This window comes from Pipistrellus kuhlii, unplaced genomic scaffold (genome assembly GCF_014108245.1).
Source record: "Pipistrellus kuhlii isolate mPipKuh1 unplaced genomic scaffold, mPipKuh1.p scaffold_m20_p_30, whole genome shotgun sequence".
NCBI lineage: Eukaryota > Metazoa > Chordata > Mammalia > Chiroptera > Vespertilionidae > Pipistrellus > Pipistrellus kuhlii.
In genome coordinates, this window is record NW_023425530.1 from 3,285,633 (window position 1) to 3,291,267 (window position 5,635).

Below are 5,635 nucleotides of genomic sequence, written 5' to 3' on the forward strand. Positions count from 1 at the left end.
ACCATCCGCCTCTCAACAAGCTCACAGAACCGGTGTCTCATTTTGGAGAAATAGGAAAACGAAGTCAGGATGGCTCAGTACGACCTATTGCCTCCACTGGGAAAAACACCAAAATTCTACTTTGGCCCTAGCTGGTTTGGCTCAGTGGATAGTGTGTTGGCCTGCAGACTGAAGGATCTCAGGTTCGATGCCGGTCAAGGGCATATACCTTGATTGCAGGCACATTCCCAGTAGGAGGTGTGCAGGAGGCAGCTGATCAATGTTTCTCCCTCATCAATGTTTCTAGCTCTCTGTCCCTCTCCCTTCCTCTCTGTAAAAAAAAAAATCAATAAAAAATGTATTTTTTTAAATACATGTAGCGACACTATTTGTGTTTCCTGCTCAACACTCACCCCCTTCTTATGGCAAAAGCACAGTGATTTTCCTTCTGGGAACACGCGTCCCCTCCCTCCCCCCGCTCCCCGTCCTCCTCACTCCTCACTTACTGTCCTGGGTCAGGTGGGTCTGATCCCACAGCCAGCCCCAGGGCCAGGCCTTCCACCAGAGCATTCCTTCCCTGGCTGTGGTGAGCCGTTCAGTCACGGTGTGCCCAATAGGAGTAACCGCTTGAATTTGGGCTGGAATTGGTGGGAGGGGAGTCTACCTCCTGGATTGCCAAGGAGGTGGGATAAGGACAGGAGCTGCTGGCGGCCTTCCTACATTACCCTGCGGACAGGACAGTCAGCCTGCAACTGTCTCATTGCGGGAGAAAGCAGAGCAGAGAGCCGGGAAGAGGGAGTACTGGTGGCACCGTGGACTTCTGAGACCCAGCCCTGACCTTTACAGTCACATGATGCTGTTACTATTAACACCTTGGTAGGAACGGTTCTCCCACACACTCCTGCTGAGGCCTGTGTGGCCTGGGCTTCTGTCATCACAACCACAGAGTCCTGATGAGCCTGTGCTCGGAGCCTGGCTATCTACTTACACAGGAAACGGACGCCATGTTTTCTCTATTCTCTCACTGGTAAGATGCACTTCATGTGCTAGGAGGGTACCGAGTCCAGACGGGCTTCCCTGCTGCTGTATGGGTCATAGCTCCCTGACCCCAGGGATCCCTCTCTTTAGGCTGAGGCTACCTAGCAGATTCTGTTCCCCGGGAGCTGGATGTGAAACATTCTGATGGAGTTGTTGGTAGAATCATGTCTGGGAAGCCCTAGCCTGGAAGACACGTGGCTTGGAGGCGGAGAGCCTGAGGTTGCTCTGCCCGAGGCCCTGTCCTCTGCCTGAACCACCTTCCATTTGACCTGGCTCAGGCAGGTGTCTGTTCCTGAGAAGCATATACACCGGCGAAGAGACTACCTACCAAAAGCCGACAGGGTGATGAATTTGAACCAGCCAATGCCATTTCTAGGAGTTGATTTCCTGAAAATAATCAAAGTATGTAAACAAAGATTTGGAAGTTTCCCTCGTTTTGTTGGTTTGCTTTCTTTTCATTTTGATTTTTGGTGATGTACGTGGCTTTTACCCTAAGGAACTACCGTATTTTTCGGACCATAAGACGCACCAGTTTTTAGAGAAGGGAAATGAAGAAAAAAAGATTCTGAAACAAATAGTGTCCTAAAATATTTTATGTGCATTAAAACCCAACATCACAGTCATAAACACGTGTAATCAACCCTGTAAAGTAAACAGCAGCATTTAGAACCATTTTAGAGCCGGGCAAGCACACAGAGACCACACAGAGCCGGGCAAGTAAAAAAACTTTTTTTTTTTAAGTATATGTGTAGGCTATATTTGGACCATAAGACGCAGGGACGTTTCCCCCCCACTTCTGGGGGGGAAAAAGTGCGTCTTGTGGTCCGAAAAATACGGTATCAGCCTTCTCCTCTCCCGTAGAGAAAAGTCAAATGGTGATGTTTACATCAAAACAGTACGAAACCTTTAATGGAGCTTAGGTTCTGGGACTACCAAGCAAGGACCTTCACTTACTCTTGATAATCATTGGGCGAACAGCACTCTGGGAAGGAGGGCTTTACCCACCGCCCTGCTATCCCCTCCTCCCCCCCTCCAACCACCACCTCATGATTTGGGAAGAAAGCTGTGGAAGCAGAGCCTCTAGAGTTCAAATCCCCACTCCACCACTTACTAGGTGTGTGATTTGGGGAAAATTGCCTAGGCCTCAGTTTCCCCTCCTAGAAAATGGGGGTGATACTTCCATATACAGCAGGAAGTTGCCAGAGGCTCTGATGAGCTGATGCAGATAAAGGTCCCAGCACAGTGCGGGCACATAGCCAGGGCTCCACAAACAATACTACTGTCACTTGAAAATAGGGGGGTGAGACAGAAAACAGAATTCCTACATGATCCTGTAATTTCCCACAACTGGATTTATACCCCAAAGAATTGAAAACAGAGATTCAAGGAGGTACTTGCATGGCAATGTTCACTTTAACATTATTCACAATCGCTGAAAGGTGGAAACAATCTAAATGTCCACTAACTGATGATGGATAAACAAAATGTGCAATATCCATTCAATGAGGTATTATTTAGTACTAAGAAGAAAAGAAGTCCTGACACATGCTACAATGTGGATGAATCTTGAAAACACCATGCTAAGTGAAAGAAGGCAGACACAAAGGTCACATATAGTATGATTCCATTTATATGAGATGTCCAGAATAGGCAAATTCAAAGACAGAAAGTAGATTAGACGTTATTAGGAATTTGGGGGCAGAGAGAATTAATACTTAATACAGTGATTTTCAACTGTGTGGCCCAAGAATTTTTAAAACATGTAATGTCTGACTGTTTAGTCAGGGACATTGACATGTTTTCTCTTAGATTGCCAAATAAATAAATTAAAAAAATGACAACAGGCAACACAACAATAGCCGTCCAGTGTGAATGCCCTGTCTTGAACCATAAATATATAGGTCATATAATAGAGTTGCATCTTATTGGTCATGTCGTAAAATAAGGTTGTATCTGATTGATTAATTCTTGGTACCAGAAATCCTTATGTACAAGTATAAGCACCTGATTTTTAAAAAAGTCACTTTGGAGCAAAAAGGGTAGATAATTATCATTTTTTTGTGTGAACCAATAAAAATTAATACCTATTTTTTTTGTCAGATTGGCAAAAAATATATTTTTTGGGCGTGTCACCGATTTTTAGTAATTAGTTTATGTGCCAGGAGATGAAAAGGTGAAAACTGTGGGCACAGAGGGTTAGAGTTTTCCTGGAGGAGGAGGTTAGATCTGGGTCTCACAGGGGTCAGTCCATATTTATACTGTTGAGAAGGCACAGACATAGTGTAGGTGGAGGAGGCTCTCCCCAGAGCCCTTGCTGTGGTCTGAAGGCTCTTCCAATGTCTTTAGTCTCTTCCTAGGGCCTCCATGTGGGGTGCTGGGTCAGCACCCTGTATCTTCTTGGAGAGAAATATTTGATCCCAAGCAATGACTCTCTAATAGTGGGATTTCCTTCCTTCATTTCTTCCTTCCTTCCTTCCTTCCTTCTTTCCCTCTTTCCTTCCTCCCTCCTTCCTCCCTCTTTCTTTTCCTTCTTCCCTCCTTTCCTTCCATCCCTCCTTCCTTCCAGAATAGTTTATGGATTTTTAGGGAGGGAGCAGGAGAGAGAAACCAGGATGAGAGAGTGCATCAACTGGCTGCCTCCTGAACAACGCCCTCTACTGGGGATCACCCCCCCCCCCCCACACACACACACACAAGTGCCCTTGACCAGAAATCAAACCAGCAACCTCCTGGTGCATGGGAAGATGTCCAACCAATGGAGCTGCACAGCCAGATATCTAAATGGTGGGATTTCAACGGAGTAAAATGGGGCAGACTTTTTTTCCTTTTTAACACCAGTTTATTGAGGCATGACTGACATATAAAGCACTATACATATTGGATGTTCACATCATAATGAGTTTGGGGATAAGTATTTACTTGTGAAACCATCATCACCAAGGTCATAGACATAGTCATCACCTCCCATGGATTTTCATGTCGAGCCACATCCCGCGTTATGGGGACTAGAGACAGGGCACTCTGTGTTTCCCTATGTTTGAGACTTGGGCTTGGGGTTTTCTGAGATCTTTCCCCTTTGTGCCTCCAAGGCACCAATCTGAAGCTGTATGCTGCCCTCTAGTGGCCACCACTGATTTGGCATCAGCACCTGCTGCATCCTGTTCCTGAAAAGACCAGAATGAGAGGGGGAAGGGTTGAAGTCAAGCTTTTTGAGGTTTAAGGCGAATAAGATGGGGAGCCATGGAATCGGTGGGTGTTGACACAGCATTCTCCAACTTCCACGGTGTAAATACATCCACCGTGGCTGATTTCAAGTCACTGGTGTCATCACCGCTTGTCTCCGGTCTCCAACTCACTTGGGAAAAGCACAGCTAAGAGCTGGATAGATAGCCCAGGCACCAGCTGAATCCTCAGGATGGCCCGAGGGCATCATTCATTTGCATCTCCCTTCCGGTCCTGGCCCCACTCCACCCTCTCTTTCCCCCCCAAGCAGTAGGGGCCTGGAGAAAAAGCTGAGTAAAGATGTGGCCTCAGCTTGAGTTTACTTCCAGTTAGCTCCATGGAGAAAAACAATGCAGTGTAGCAGGCTAGCAGATGTCTGTGCCTTCTCAACAGCATAATATGAACTCACCCCTCAGTACACGTCTCCATGGCAGTAGGTGGTGGCCAGGGAAGACCTCTCTGACCTGAGTGATGAAGGGAACGGGCCAAGGAAACACTGGGAGGAAAAACGTGTACGTCAGGCAGAGGGATCAGCAAGCGGCTGTTCAGTCAGTACCCTGTATTTTGTAGACCAGGATATATTTATCCAAAGGAATGACTCTCTGGCAATGAAGTAAGACATTGGGCAGATTTCCTTCTTAGTCATTTTTAAAACCACTTTATTGAGGTCTGAGCAATGAGCTTGGTGAGATCAAGAAATGGTAATAAGCCCTAACTGGTTTGGCTCAGTTGGCCTGCGGACTGAAAGGTCCCAGGTTCGATTCCAGTCAAGGGCATGTAACTTGATTGTGGGAACATCCCCAGTAGGGGGTGTGCAGGTGGCAGCTGGTCGATGTTTCTCTCTCATTGATGTTTCTAACTCTCTATCCCTCTCCCTTCCTCTCTGTGAGAAATCAATAAAATATATTTTTTTTAAAAAAGAAAGAAATGGTAATAAGCCCTGGCTGGTGTTTTCTAGTGGTTAGAGCATCTCGGGTTCAGTTCCCAGTCAGGGCACCTGGGTTGTGAGTTTGCTCCCAGTCCCATGTTGGGATGCGTGTAGGGGGCAACCAGTTAATATATATCTCTCACATCGATGTTTCTCTCTCTCCCCCTCCTTTTGTCCCTCCCACACTCTCTCTGAAAAGCAATGAGAAAAATATCCTCAGGTAAGGATTAGCAACAACAACGAAAACAGTAATAAGGTCAGAGTGGCCGAAGTGGAGAGAGCAAGGAGAAGGGTAGAAAGTGAGATGGGTAGGGATGGGCCATGGTGAGAATAATTGTTTTCTAACCCGAAGGGGAACCCGGTGCTTCTGTACATAGTTGTGTTCTGTGCAAAGGTGCCTGGCTGAGGGTGCAAGTGGGGACTGCAACTCATCCTGAGCTAAGCCACACATGCTGGGATTGGGGCTGC